The sequence below is a fragment of the Streptopelia decaocto genome (assembly GCF_964273445.1).
Source record: "Streptopelia decaocto genome assembly, chromosome: 25".
Lineage (NCBI taxonomy): Eukaryota > Metazoa > Chordata > Aves > Columbiformes > Columbidae > Streptopelia > Streptopelia decaocto.
In genome coordinates, this window is record NC_138680.1 from 4219854 (window position 1) to 4236436 (window position 16583).

The 16583-nt window shown below is 45.1% G+C and overlaps 1 long non-coding RNA gene across 1 annotated transcript in view; it reads right to left on the reverse strand.

The window, feature by feature from the left end:
- The window catches only part of LOC309449996, a 68445-nt gene that overhangs the window by 28694 nt on the left and 23168 nt on the right, over window positions 1-16583 (reverse strand). The gene's annotated exons all lie outside the window — the stretch shown is intronic.

The window sequence follows — 16583 nt, forward strand, 5'->3', positions numbered from 1 at the left end:
TTTTCACATCAGAATCGAACTAAGGTCTTTAATACATTTTAAATAAGTCAGGTAAGTTGAATGCTGAACAGCAACGGGTGAGATGTTGGGGACCAGGAGACGTGGCCCCGGCTGCCCCGACACCCCCATAACCCGCACTCACAGCGCAGCCCCGCTCGGGCCAGAGCCCGGAGCCGCGCCGGAGATGGAGCAGAGCGGGAGATCCTCCCGGAGACCGGACTGCAACGGCTGTTCTCACCGGTGCCCCGACTGTTGCACCATTCCAAGCAGCTGCAACTCGACCAAGGGAACTGAGTGAAATTCTTTCCAGAAGGAAATTTACTGCAGAGAGAAAATGAAAACAAGGAAGAGCAAAAAGAAAGGCCAACGGGATGCTCTCAAGTCTGCGGCGCCTCAGACCCAGAGTTCTGTCTTCTACATCGCATTATGCATACAGGTGATGCTACATAAATAACATATAATTTAGCTGATGAAAAGCACTCCGACAGCAAAGGTCTGCCTCTCTTCTCCACATTAATAACACCCTGATAACATCTTGGCTCTAGTTCTCCAGAAAATTTTCCTTTTCCCAGAAAAGCTCTGCTATCATCCTGAGAATACGCACATACATCAAGGACAAGCCTCAGCAATGTATTTACCTAAATGTCTTCTTTTGGGTATACTTCTCATTTATTGGGACATATTTATGATCATCATCTGATCTCTCTTCTTTATTTCATATCAGCGAACACAACCAACAGTTTCACTAAGGGCATTCAGTGGTGTATTTGTAATTTGTATGCCACATCCAAGGAGGATACATAAACTAAAATTAATCTGATATGACTCTGTTGCTAGACATCCTATTCCATCATTGTAGGGGCAATTGCTAATTTACATAAAAATGCCATCAAGAGCCTAAGTCCAAATGATCAATTACTTGTGAACCTTTGTTGTTAAGTGAGGTTAGAGAAACAGGGACATCATTACCAGTTTAAATGTCTGATTTGCTTAAAGTCACACTTCAATGGGATTCTGCCCTCGTACTCGGATCCAGCTGGGACACAGCTGGCCGGCTCTGGCAGCTGAGGGTGCCGGGCGCCCCTGCCGACCCACGGCCGGGACCGCGTCCTGCCCGCCCCCCCTGCACAGGAGCCCCGTGCCCACAGCTCCTTACGCACACCTTTACGGAGCCATCCCCAACAGGAGGCATAAAGGGATTCGCCAAAGGTCACCCGGGAGGTACCTGTTACATGGAGCAACAGAATCCCCTTCTCCTAAGCCCATCTCCTTGCAAAACCAAAACCAAACCAAAAGCCCACAATTTGGGGTGGGGAGGACATAGGCGTGCTCCTCTAGAAAAGAGAAAAAATCCTCAAACCAAAACCCACTACGTTTATGGCAAAAAAATACATAGTATCTTAATTCTCATCATTTTAGGAGTATCTCTTAAATACATAGAAGTATCTCTTAATTACGCAGTGTGGCTGCAAACTACAAAAGATACAGAGAAAAGCAGATAAGTCCTTGGCATATTCCGGGGTTCTCGGCAGGTGCGGTTTCATCATTTCAGTCCAGTTGAACTCTGCAGCAAGACCTCTGGAACCAATGCGCTCAGCATTTTCCTACATTGCAATTAATTCAACCGAGTGAACTTCCGAAGGTCTGTTAAATGGTAATGACTTGGGTCATTAACTTTAACAATGTCAGTGTGTTCGCACCATCATATTTACTATAATTAGTACGAATCTTATTCAATGGTATACTACATACAAAGCCTTTTGATCTACAATCAGCAGCACAATCCTGAAACGGCAGTGACTCCAAGCCGGCTGCCGACCTGTGTGCTCCCCAGACACAAAACGGTCCTTCTGCACTGCACGCTGGTCTGTCTGCTTTGGGACGAGCTGGAAAAGCAGCAGAAAGCAGGCTGCTCAGAAATTAAAGAGGCTATTTTTAACTGAAATGACAGAAACTTGAGGATTCTGATGACAGCGTCTCTCTTGCACGTGCAGGCTCGGGTACCTGAAGGGTTGTGCACAGTCCCGTCCTCTCCCTCCTCGCACTAAGGCCCTTCGCTGCAATGAGCCGATGGGTAGCACATCACCTCTGTTGTTAGAGCTTAACCTCTTAAGGAACTACAGGGTTTTATAACAAGGAAAGCCAAGTTTAGCTAAGGAAATAACCCTCACAACAGTATCTGTGTAGGAGCAGATCTTTTTCCTCTGACCTGGAGCAATTTCAAGAAGGAATATCACACTCGAGCTGAACGACTAGGACTAGCAGTAGATAAATCACAGAGGGAAGACAGGAAAAGACTACTAATAGAAAGAACCCTGCAGTAGACAGCAGAGGTTACGCATTATTACCTTTCTCGCGGCTGGTTGACTTTGATCTCTAGGTGAATACACTCACACGTTGCTCTGTGTGACTGACCCACCGCCTAGACCCTGAGACATCAAGCCCCATCCCTTCTTGTAGAAACCTCAGCTCTCCATGAGGTAAAAATGTTCTTTCAATCATAATTTGTCAGTGTTCTCATGCTCCAGCATCTCCCATTTGCCTGTCAGCACTCTCCAAGTGCCACTGCTGCTCAGAGCTGAACGCATGGAACGAACCCACTGCGGGTGAAGATTTGGGGTTATTTCCCCCCATAGGAAAGTGCTGCTGCCCCTGCCCGCGGCGCTGCTGCCCCTGCCCGCGGCGCTGCTACCCCAGCCCACGGTGCTGCTGCCTCCAGGTGCCTGCAGATTATTGCCACTGCATTTGATCACACCCACGCACACTTTGGGTCGGTATTTGCAAGGACCTGTGGCACTGTAAAACATATTGTGGGTGCCGTAACGAATCAGACAGGATTCCCTCAAGCCACCCATGAAGACAACCAGCGGCTGTTGAGCAGATGTCTGGGTTACACACATCAGCACTGCGCGAGATTTCAGCTGGTGACTAACAGGGACGATAACCCCACAACGAGCCCCTGCCCAACGCGCGGTTCTGCTCCGGGTTCCTGTGTGCTGCCGCTGATTAGCTTGTTTCACAGGCATGAGGAAAAGCAACATAAAACATGTTGAGGGCTTTTTTTTCTTTTCCCAAAGTAACAAGTAGTTGACACCCATTTAAATATTCAGCAGCGCAAGTGTTCTGCCATTTAGTCTCGTCACGTTGCGACGCTGTGGAAACACTGGCGCGGTTCAGCTCCTCCATTTCCCAGCAGAAATCACGCAGGGCTGGTGTGAACTGAACATTTGTGATAAGCAAACCTCCTCCTGCTGCTCACGAACCGAAACCTGAGCGCAGCAGCGATGCACAGCCTCCTCGTTTTTCCGAACGGCCGTCGCTCCCATGCCTTTGCAGACATCAAAACTTAACGCCAACGCACTTGCTCTCTCATTTCCTAAATTCTGCCCCTTAGAGCTCCAAATACCCTAAGAATACACATTACATTAGACGTGCAACCAGAGCGGGACTGAGGTGTGGGGCAGACAGAACAGCTAATTCTAACTATTCCAAATGCCAAAGACCAATCTCTGGGACCTAGAACAAGACCAGCACTCCTGTTTATACACCAGTACGGCAAAGCACCGTTCCTGCTCTTGAAGCGTTTATCACCTCCAGGCTCAGCAGCAGGGCTGTCACTGCAGCGCACGCTGACAGCTGGCAGAGGTTGGCACGAAGGAGAAATGGAGAAGGTGCCAAGAAGACATAATAAATTCATTTCCCTGACACAGGGCCAAGCTTGTCATTAAATGTCAAGTGCTAGATCAACAGCTGTAGGGAGCTCAATCTGTGCGCCAACCTCCAGCTCTCAGCATTATGTGGCAAAAACCCTCCCCCAGAAACGCTGCCTCTAAATGGCAAAGTACTTTTGCTCCGGTTTCAGGATGGCGTTGGACTGACAGTGGACTCGCGGATAATCATTCTTGCTGCTGCCCAAAGCGGCTGTGCTGAGTTGGAAATACCAGCTTGCATTTTGACAAGTAGGAGCCAAAATAATGCAGCATGTCACCAGTACCTACCATAGGAAACTAAGACAGACCTGGCTTTAGATGCCAAATCAAGCGTTCCTGATTTGGGGATGAAGTGCCCAAACCTAAAGCCTGCCCCAAATCAGTCCTACAGCAATCCTTTTGGCCTTATATTGGGAAAAGAAAATTCACAGTCGATTGAGCCAAATAAAAGGCTAAAGAAGGTTGCACCTGAAAGTGAACACAGAAAGGATTTTCCCTGTATTTTGGAGATCCTACCCCCTCTTCCATTAAATTCAGGTATAATTTTGCCCACCGTCCTACAGAGAGTCAGATGGGTCCTTTCTATCTTTGCTCCTTCCCTGTCCTGTATTTCTTTGAGGTGAAATGAATAAATCATCGAGGAGGGTGTGCAGCTTTGCAGTGTCTCCCTGTTCACAGCCCGGCCACCGAGGGCAGCCCCAGGCAACGCTCCTCCACACGCAGCAAATGCCAAGAAAATTAACACAAACTGCTTTTTTTCCAACAAGGTACCCAATTGGAATTCACCACGGATCTTAGCGAAGCACTCTGATGCTGGGTGACCTTTGGGTGACATTTTCTCTGCGTGTGTGCACCAGGAGAGACCAGCCCAGCCTTTACCAGCCCCGCACTCCAGCCCCATGGCGGGGATGAAGGACACGGCTCCTTCCTGGGGTGCTGCGAGGCTCCTTAAATCAAATCAAAGATAATAATTTAAAATAATCCAGTTGCCAAACCGTTATAAATCATAAATTGGTCACTACTTGGATAAGTTCTGCAGAGTTCTTGATTAATAAAAAAAATCAGAAAACTAAACCTTTATTGCAAGCTCTTACGGTTTGGTGGTGGTGGTTGTTGTTTCTTAAATACATTTGTAAGTAGAATTATCCACTTCAGGGACATTAAATCCACCACTGGAAACTTGTACATTACCACATTGTGAACATCTGACCTCCAACACTAGGAAATAATGAAAAATTAATGGATCCAGATGTGCCAATCTTGCCAATGGACAGATGTTAGTTTTACACATCATTTAGAAATCCCCAGTGCATTTGACTACATGATGATAAAATGACTAAATAATAGGAAGAAATGCAATAGTGCTTGGAAAGTGAAACCTGCACTTCTACAATATATGAAATTGCCCAGAAACAGGCGTGCCAAAGATTACCCTATGAACATGCCACACATACGGCAGCAGCGTTAATTCAGGAATTTCTAATGGGACAGCCCTAATAACTTAATCCAAGTCATACCCCAAGATTCCAGCATAAGAGGCGACATGACAACTGATTTAAAGAAACACAAAACACTCAAAAATCATCCCTCTGTTAGATATTTGACCAGCCTGGGTCTACTCCTCTGCCATTACCATCTACCTTTCATTCTCCTCCTGCTTCTGGAGCATTCCCCTCTTCCTGGAGATTATTTCTTCTTCTATTATGCTTGTCCAACATAGCACTTACCCTTTAATGAGATAGAGATAAAACTGTCCCCTGTCAGTCTGTGCTTGTCACGCCTAGAGAGGCTTTTACTACATCATAAAACCACAAAATGCCCCAGTATTTGAGAGAGATCTATCATTATGTCACCCAGGTTCTGCACACAGCTCATGGCAACGCTCGACAATGGATCCCTGACATGAAAAGCAGTGGAAAGGGCGGCTGTGCCATGTGTTTCCACAAATACTGAATGGACAGCTCATGACTGACCGTTCCATCCTCGCCGGGGCAGCCTGCAAACGAGCGTCTGACTGGGTGATACTGAACTATTTGTTACATTCCATTCTGAAAGCATTTTACTAAGGATCTTATTCATGCTCGGTGCTTTGATAACAACTCTGATGAACAAACTTGCAGGAACAGAGAGAGAAAATGGAAGTGTTTGAACATCACTTCAGCACTGACTGCACAAAGCTCAGCCTTTCAGTAGCAATTCTGCCTTTGGTCCTTTGATTTTGCAAACAGTCGACAAAGGCAATTCTATTGACCATGCAGATTTCCTTAAAATAACGTATTAAAATGTTCTATGGGGCTCCCAGTTATAACATACTTCACCTATAGGGTTCCTCTATCTCGGTCAGCACAGATTCATACAGACCAATTCCTTGCTATACCTTGTTTACTGTCCATCTTGTCTCTCATGTTGACTGGTTCCAAGTACTTCAAATAAAGGAGGTGTAAGCAAGTTCTCAAGAAAGCTCCCAGCTGCTAGTGCAAAGGAATACACACATCAGAGCGCAAACACCATGCACAGGGAGTTCTTCCTCACTCCAACAGACCAATGATTGCCCTTCACAGTGAGAAACAGGACGAGCAACACTGTCAATGAAAGGGAAAGAAAGAAAGAAAGTCTGATCTCAGTGGTTCGAGAGGGACACTGACACTCACACATTTCCTTGCTTCTCACTGAGCACTCATTAGGTCTTCAGTGGACATTAATTGCAAAGGCAATTTATGGAGAATAACACAATGATTTATCAATCACCAAAAGAAAAAAAAAAGCCCAATTTCTGACCTGAGATTGGAAGAGAAAAAGATGGAAGGGGCAAATCCTTGGAGCATAAACAGATTGTGCTATTTATACATGAAAATGTTTTCTGCATCTATAAACTTACCATGCCCAAGTACTTTAATTAATCGCAGTGGTTGCTATGGTAACCTTCCTACCTCAATTATAGCTCTACAAAGAGGTGCCGTGTATTTGTGACAGAGAAGCAGGTAACCCTTCTGCTGAAACTGAAGTGGAGAGCAGACATCACAAAAATAAAACCCTTGTGCAGTCCATGATGCACACGCTGCATTTTTGCTTTATCACCCCTGACCCCACGCCCCTACCAACTTCAGTTCTCCTGTGATTCCACCCCCTCTGTAGCCTCTTGATGATACAACATGGGAGCATCACCCACAGATCCACGCCAGACTCACTGACTAACCAAAGCTGATCCATCGGCTCCATCCCAAGCTGGGCAGAATGGTGGGGTGGCAGGTGGAAGAGATTTTGGTCACTACCAAAGAGAGAAGGGCAGCTTTGGCCAGGAGGAGTTCAACTCGGAACGGGTAAGGTCTGTTTCAGGGTTACTATCAGATTAGTCACGTTAAAGATGGATAAATCACAGCCAGTTCTCTCTCCCACCAAGTACTACAAGAGTCACTACTCAATGCAGAGACTGGGCACCAGAGAAGACTCTCCTGCGTTGGAGCACGGACCAGTCTGTGTCACAGCGGTGCTTCCAGGAGCGCTGCAGATGTTTCAAGGGGATGCGAGGTTCCCTATCTGTGCCACAGCACTGACTAATCAACAGGAAAGGAAAGGCAGGAAAGAGGAAGAAAATGGCATTTCCTCTTAGCCTTCTCCCCTCAAATCTGAGCACTGATAACCTTCACATCTATTATGAGAAATCACCTTGCCAAGTGAGCTGGGGTCCATCCTCTGGCATCCCTGCATTGCTCGTACCTTCATTTCTCAGAACAGACTCCCATGACAAAGACACCACTTTTCCAGCTTGTGTGTCTGTCATCCGCTGTCCTAGATGTGACTTTTAGTTACTGTGGCAAGGTATTTTTTTGCCCCTTTAGAGAACCTGTCACTTACATTAAGTGTCATTTTCTCCCATTTTAGATGAAATGCCTTGTTAGGTATGTCTAACGGTGTCTTTAGTGAGAAACAGTGATATTTCTTACCCTCTCTGCCCCCATCCTTTGAGGTCACAGACAGACACTTCAGCTTATTTCTTAAAGGTTAAATACAAGTTCCAGAAGAGCAACTTGAACTTTGGAGAGCTAAAGCAGAAAAAATCCAAATCTCCAGAGAATACAATATTGTTATGTGCAAAGCACTGAATATGGAAGATAAACCAGCAGCTGGAGAAGCCGGAGAGAAAACAGCAGCTCCCTTTCTGAACAACTTTATCTGTCTCTGCACACCCAGGGCCGCCTGCGGAGCAGCGGCGCCTCGGGCTCTTCACTCCGGCCAAGCGCCCCAGCTGCGCCCCCGAGGACGTGAGCGGCCGCGCTGCCGAGACGGGTGTTTCCCACTCCGCAGGCAGAGACGTCAAGTGTTCAGAGGTTGAACAAATTCTGCTCTCCTCTTCAACAGGCACTTTACATCATAAGTTCCCGCTCCGCTTTCCACAGCCGTATTACACTCGCAGGGCTGCAATTATATCTGCAAGTTCAAGGGTGACTACAGGTTTACAACTTTTGTATTAAACTACATGAGATTTCCCTTTATTAGCAAATTGATGACTACATTAGAATCGCCAATGAAAAGAGTTATAGACACTGCCACCCTTCTATATATATTTTATATATATTTATATGTGTAAATAGATGTATACAAGAGACATTGAGTTAAAATACGTAAGAAAACGGTAGATCAGACACTTCCACTTCCAGTTCTCATTATTCTAGAGCAAGGGAATCAGTACACCAGAAACAAAGCAAACTTACAAAGTCTAGGAAACGTTCTGTGCTGTTTGCTGAGAAGCAATAATCAGATACAAAATTCTGAACAGGATAAAAAAGCAAAACCGAGCTACTCAACACATGCGCAGTGAGAAAATTCTACCGCTGCACTGATTTAAGAAAAGAAAAACTGACCTTGTTTCAAGGCAGAAATCGACCTCTAATGGATTAGGATTTTTCCTGCAAGCAGGTCTTAATTAAAAGTGCACAAAATCACTTTGCAACGTAATTGTTAATGGTAGCCACTATTGGAGACGTTATTAAATTAAAGTACTACTAGACTTGGTAGTGCCATATGGTCATTCCCATAGCACTAAAGAAATAGTTTTTACACATCCGGAGTTTAAGTCGATGCCAGTAACCGGTTGCTATCCTGAAAAACAAAACCTGGGTGAACCCCTGAACTGCCCTGCAACACGGGCCCCCCGGGAACCGCTGCTCTCAGAGCCGGCTGGAGCTACGAACACATAGAACTGTACTGGTAACAAGGAACGAAGGGCTGCAGGACACTCATACTGGATGGGCACCCAACCCAGTCATTCGTGTGATTTAGGAGTGGTCCTTGCCACTCAGCACTACGGATTTAACAAGAGACACACAAGCAGTGCACTGAGAAGCCCAAACACAACCATTTCTGCTATTCACAGCTCATCTTTCCAGATTTCCCCACTTCCCAGTGCTCTGGTTCTTCTCCCAAGGGAGATGAGGTGTGCAAACAGCAAGCTGACTTTCAGCACTGCTCTACCACTTCACCTTCTCCGAGTCCTTTACAAACCAGCCCATTAAACCATCGTTCCCCCAGTGCAACACGGAAAGCACGTTCCCAGCCCTGGAGATGCAGCTCTCCTGGCTGCACCCCGTGCCGTGCACTCAGCAGGTCAGACCAGCGCTGCGGGTCAGGGCTGCGTTGGGTCAAAGGTATTCCCTGCATGTGTGCACAAAATTATGAGGACTGTTACCATACGAAGTATTGAACACCTTGCGTATTTTACCAGGAAACTTGGAGAAGCGAATACAGAGATACTGAGAATCCTGCTAATGCCACAAAGAAAAGGTCATAAAGGAATTGGAGACCACAGACCATGTCGGGATTATCCCTCTTCCATCTCTAGTTCTGTTTGAAAAACACAAAGGCTGTGGGAACTTGAAGCCTAATGCTTGATGCAAAGGTCATCTACATCGTCTCATCTACATCACCCACACTGCTATATAGTGCCCATCTTTCAATATAAGCCTCTTTGTGAACCTAGCACTTGCCCCACACCTTTATTTCTTATAGCAGAGAATTATATGCACAGCATCATCTGCAGATTTAAACAGGTTCTGTAAAGGGAATTTAAGCAAAGTCAGTAAACAGCTACGCAGAAATGGGCTCAAAGTCAGTAAAACAAAGCACGTGTTGCTAAGATCCTGTAACAAATGCTAATAACCAGGAGAGTATTTGCCCTGTATGAGTTGACCTTATTACGTATGAACAGTTCATCTATAATGCATTTAACTCAAGTTCTTCCTGTTCTAATGAATTAACTGCACTCTAGTGGACTGCCACTGGGAACTTGTTCGGGAAAATAACTCCAATGAAAACCGCATCAAAAATAACACCTTCACACCATTCGGCAGCCAGGAAATGCTTAAACAATTATTTTCTTTCCGTTCTCGTCAGAAAGTCTTCAGAGGACATAAACATCCCATGATAATCTTATGGAAAGTGAGTGCAAGAAATGCTCTTTCTTTTTAAATAAAGGGATGCAATTTCTTCTTTAGGCTCAGAAGTGATGTCCTTACACCACTTAATTACCGCACCAGAGTAAATTCTCTCTTAATGGGCGCTGACAACAGGTGACATTTGCATTGGCAGTTTTTCCAGACTTTGGAGAGGTGCTCAGGTTTCTTGCAGGTAATGCTGGGCTGGTATTTACATGGCACCATCTACATGATGCTACTAATTGTTTTCACGAGATCACCCAGTGCAGTTCCAATGTATTATTTATATTACCGGACGGGCAAACCGTTACGCTAAGTGCTGTATGAATACATAACCGTGATGTTCCCTGTCCTAGGGAAACTGAAAGCCTCAAGTAGAGAAAGCATTAAAGCATGCGCTTAATGTTAAAAGCATATTTTAAAACTTGTTGAAGTCACTCTTGCTTTTGTAAACCATTAATCATCCATTATACAGGTTACATGGCATCCGAGAGAACCAGAGGCGGTTGTATTTCACAAGGCGTACGCGGCTCCTGTTCCCTTTCAAAGAGCGGAACTGTGCTAACATGAAGAACAGGACGAGAGAATCAGACCAGAAAGTTCAGGAAACTCAACAAAGTTTACCCAATTAGAAAGTTCAAGCAAACAGTTTGGTGATTATGCAACAAGTGCTGAAATGACAACGATGCTCTTGGTTTCTCTGCGCCATGACTGTCAGGATTATTCTCCTCCCGCGCTCCGAGCCCGTTGTCCCTGCCCAGGGGCAGGTTCCATCTCTCACAATAACCGGTCGGTGCGGCGATGCTGCCTGTGCGGACAGCGACACCAGCAGCTTTCAGGAGCTCCTGCCCACTTTGGGGAGCACGTGGATTCTCTCCAGCGCTCACGTAAAACCTGCACAAAAGCACGTTTTCCTCCAAATGCCCGCACCAGAGAGCACAGGAACCTGATGATCACGGCTCCTCAGCACAGCTTACGGACTCCAGCTCGGTCTCAGCCAGATGGATGCAGTCAAAGAGCAAACAATAAAGCGGGGATCATCATTAGTTACTAAAAAGAACTAAATGCAACACGTAAACCAGCGAGCATGGGAGTGGCAGAGCAACTGGTGAATAAACTTGGCAAGAACAGGCGTGTGTTTCATAGTTATTCCTCATCTCTCTCACACCCACCCACCCCAAAGCTGGGCGATTACAGAAACAGATGTAGAGTTCTTGAAAGCCAATGAATCAATACACGGTTAAATTACACAACCCATAAAAATCAATGGAACCACAAGATGTAACACTAGGATATAAAAATCCTGCAAACAGTAAATAAAGCAAAGCCATATTTAGGGACTGTCTTGCTATCTATGTCTAAAGCAGTGCTTGGGCATATTGTCAGCACCTTAGCAAATTACTAGCAAAAAATAAAAGCCTACAAACAGTGCAGCTGTCCAGATCTCACGTGCCCATTTTCCCCTTAAATGGCAGATATCCCCAAATGTACAGCATTTCCTTTCTATGCCCTCGAGTCTCTGAACGCAGCACACGGACCCTGTGCCTGCTCCCCGGACACCACTGCAGCAGGTCGGGCTGGAGGCTGGGATCTGCCCGGCAACCACGCCACACACGCTCCTGCATCCAGACCGCTGCCCTTCATGAGCATAACACATTCCGGACCCTTTTCTCATTATCATTTCATAAGTTGCAGGATTTAAGGCTTGTTTGTGTTACAGCTGCTGATGTTAAAGTAACACCCTGAAGCTTTCATGAAATTTTCAAAACTGCTATTATTTTTAAGCCAGTGCCAGAGGCGGATGCAGCAGCACGCAGCCAGGGGGGCTCGGCTGCCTCCTGCGAGGGAGCGAGCTCAGTCTCCTTACCGGGGCAATAAATAGTGCACCAATAATGCCAGTGCGAAACAGCTCCCGCTTCCACAGCCACCGCGGTACAACACTGTTCCAGCGCCTCCTACTCAAAACTGCACTTACCCTACCGAGCCCGAGCTTTAAGGAGAAAGAAATGACAATACAATTAAACAGCTTCCCGTTCAACAGGAATTATTTTACATACAATCCAGGTTAACACCTCCTGTTCTTGTTATGAGCTATGCTCAGATGCTCAGAGTTCGTCATTTAATTCAAACTAGTCTACAGAAATAGTAGGTTCTTTTGAAAGCTATAACATAAGATCATTAAAACATACAAAAGACTTTATCTGTTGAGGGAAAAAATATGTATACAAAGGAGGGGGGAGAGGACATCTCAAAGCCAGGGAAGTGACAGTATTTTCTACCTTAACCTCCTCAGCTATAGTTGCTAAGTAACCGTGACACACCACGGTGGATTCTCTGCAGCCTGACACTCTGATTAATTCTTCTGAGTACCAAACCTGCATACTGAATATTTGAAACACTTAAGCATTTATTAGGAGGGGTGGAAAAACAACAGAAAAAGGCCACTTATGATTTATAAATCAAGTTTTATTACTAGGCTGCCTTATTTAGATGGGAAACTAAAATCCTCTTCCAACAGAGGAAGGAGACCTTTTGCTAACTGACGCAGCCATCTGAGAAATCCCACCTCGCCCTTCCAAAGAAACCGTCGCGTTTCTCCTGAGCTACTGACCTTCTGTATGGTAACACAAACTGAATTCCCTTTGTGTTGCCATTGTAATGTAATTGTGCCATGCTTGCTAAATACAATTTGACTTGATTGAGTAATTAGGCACTGCAGATTACCCGTCTTTGAGCAATCAATCTGTCTGGTTGCATAACGTATTTCCTCTTTTAACAATAAGTAACTTTATAGAGAGTAGAGTGTATCTTCCACCCGTGGAAAATGCTTTCCTAATAAAGGAAATTAAATGTACCACAGGATTTGCTAAAAACAGGCAGAGATCTCTACGCATTCTTACTGGGAATGTTCTCTGGCAGAAAGACCAGATTCCTGTTGGGATCCTTCCTGGAAATGCTTTGTCCTGGCCTTTGCTCCAGAAATTATCCTGCTCCATCGCCTCAGACACCTCCTATGAAGACTGACAAATTAAAAACACTTGATTAAAATGTGACCATTATATTTTTGGTCTATTCGTATTGTATTCTGTCTCTCTACCAGAACAACTAACAGCATCTGCAGAAAGGAGGAAAGCCGAGTGCCTATGTAATTCCAGCTGAGCGTTCCTCTGGCACTGCTTCATCCCTGGGCTTCCAGTCCAGCTCCAAGACCAAGTGCTTCAAACTCAGCTCCTTATTATTGAAAAGAACACTTGTCATTTATGTCACTTTTCAACAGGACTCCTCAAGTCACTTTGCAAACACGGAACTACACAGCAGCCATTTGAGACTATTATGTCCTACACGGCAAGGGTGAGAAAGCAAGTTTTCTTATGTTTTGTTTGTTTATGATCCTCGGTCACAAATCAAGATTCCATTATGCTTGGTGGCACCCAAACACAAATGAAAGCCAGGCAACTCCTGTCTCTCCATTCCCACAGTTGAATGTCTACCATTATTTCAGACACAGCTGCGGAAAGGGATAGGGATAGGGATAGGGATAGGGATAGGGATAGGGATAGGGATAGGGATAGGGATAGGGATAGGGATAGGGATAGGGATAGGGATAGGGATAGGGATAGGGATAGGGATAGGGATAGGGATGTGTGGGCACATGCAACAGTGGTGTGTAATTCAAATTAAACAGTTTTAGGATTTCATAATCCTTAACTTCAGCCTCTTGAGTTACAGACACTTTCCTCAATGAAGCTGCATGCAAATCCCTGTAAAGGATTTGATACGGGAAGAATTTCAGCTTTATCACTGAATTCTGAAAATAACTTCCAGTGTACTGCAATTTCTGTCCAGTTATAGCGTCAAGTGTTTGACTTCTGCCCATTAACTTACTCAGCAGAACGCTCCATGCTCCCGCATTACCTGGTTCTGATCAAAGCATGACTTTGTTTGCTTCTGTAACTGCATGCTAAATTATTAATAACTTACTGGCTTCACTATGGCTTAACGCAACGGGGTTGATGACATTTATGAGAAGCGACAAGATTAAATGCATGTAACTTGGAGTTCTTCTTTCCTCTTTAAAGGGATCATGATGAAGGCATCTGTTGCGCTGGGCAAAGAATTGCTTTAGCACAACATGATCAAAAGCTGCGGAAGAACACAAAGCCAGAGTCTTGAAGTCTCCAAGGAAGAATAAAATTAATAGCTCTGTAGACAGATTGATCTCCTGATTATTGTTAGCAGCCTACTCCAAAGAAAGGCTGACGTTACAGATATCATATGATCTCACTTGTTCTTGTAGAACAGCCAGCGGGTGCAGCTGGGGTGATGTTACCCGCCCTCCTCAGCCTCTCGGCCCTGACACCCCTCAGAAACCCCCCACCTCCCCCTCTGCCAACTTCAACTGAATATACTCCACTGCCACCTAAAAATCTCCTTTCTAAACTAAAAACTTCTGTTCTGCATTAAATGGAGCAGTTTTTCCCCTGCAACAACCGATCTGACAAGCTGCTTAGTTGTCTGCCTTTTAATTATGCTTTTTAATATATGTATTGAAATCCCTACCAGTTTGATTAATCAACTACATAATCAGTAGACAGAAATTTCACTGTAAATTTCCAATGCATAAGGTGGGGCTTATCAAAGTGTAGTTTTATTCCGAGACATTGACACAATCAGTGCTGAACGCGATTCACAGTGCAGCACGGTGGGAACACGCTCCTCTGATTAATGAGGTGACAGTTTTATGCTGTGAAACAGCAAAAGGACTTGACAAGACTCGCGGTTCTGCTCATTGACTCTAACAGCTGGAATGACGCTTCCTCCCATCGTCTCCAGGTTTGTCAGTGACACACGGTCCCTGTCAGACCCGCTCTAAGGGAGCAGCAGCAGCTCCTCAGCAGCACCCTCAGTGGGGACTGGGGGTTAGGGCATAGATATATGCAGATACAAAGAGGGGGACAAGCAAGCAACTGTATACTGCACTTATAAATATTTTAAACTGTACAGTACAGGAAATAAACATTTATTGTATGTAGGAGACTATCAGAATATGTTCCTATCACGATTTCTAGGTTTCCACATCTTTATACAGTCAATTTCACTCCCAGATTATTTTATTTTTGTCTTATTATTTCTCAAACTAAGTATACTGCTTAGCTGAAAGGTTTCCAAGTAATTAATCTAATGCCTTACACTTGTTTTAACTGACATCCCCCCTCCCCACAATGTTTTATCCTTGGAAACATAGAGTGCATTATATTAAATCTTAACCACGGATGCTGCGAACCGTCTCGGCTCCAGCGTGCTCCGGCGCCTTCCTCGGGCACAAAGGCAGCTGGCAAGAGCAGCAGCGACTCGGGTAAAGCAGCTGCAGGTGAAAGCCACAAGGTGCCTTTAACTAAGGAGAGCCGGAGGTACATGCAGGTAGCAACCTGCGTAGTGCTGAATATGCTGCACTCCTTGACTTTTTTAATGTTAAACAAATTAATCGAAACATAATTAAACATCCCGGACAAACTCGTGCTCAGTAAGTGGGACACGCTTAGTTTTCCTCCACGTGAATTCCTACTGATGAAGCACTTTCTGCTGCGACACGGAAATGAAACCGCGTCTCTTGGTGATTCAATGCAGATCCAGCAATTAATTCCACTTCTCTGGGATTTTGTTTTAGAAGTTCAGTTTTACGAGAAAAAAAATCTTAATTTAAATCTCTGTGTAATATCTGATAATGATTTTCTTCTACTCCCACTGGGGCTGGACAGTGAATGGATTTTAGGAGAGAACCAGAGTAGTTAATCTAAATAGCTTCAGTGCTTAAATTCCTTTTCTAAAGGCTGCAGATGCACTGGGAGCAATGACTGCCTCCGTAGACACCCCTTCACCTCTACCAACCAGCCTTCTGACTGCGCTCCTGCCTGGTGCAGAATCGCTCAGTTTTCTTCCCTTCTCTAACATCCCAGTCGCGCATTTTCCATCTCTCTGGATTCCAAAGGGCAGGAGCTGCACACCCGATGACTGGAGACAAGCCCAGCTCAGGAAAGCTGCTCATCGGAATAGGCCAGACAGACTGAAGTGGATCAGAAACGGTTGGATGAGGGAAAGGGATGTAAAAGACTCAAATTAATGGGGCATTTCAGCCCGGTCGCCTGCATGAGCTTGTGCTGACCAGCTGGTGGTAGGAAACAATCAGAACTCGCCACTTACATGGCACGCGGCTCATACGAGGTCAGATACTTTAATTTGTACCAAGGCTTGTTATGTGGCTGGATTTACTAATTACTTACTTCCTAGCAACAATTAAATCAGTACAAATCTTACAGGACTATGCAGAATTATTAATTTTAAGACAGGCTGTTCCTTTGTTCCTTCAGATACTTGATACTTCTTCTAGTACTTAATGAACAAATTACCTTCAACGCAGAAACACCAGGATGAGTAGACAAAC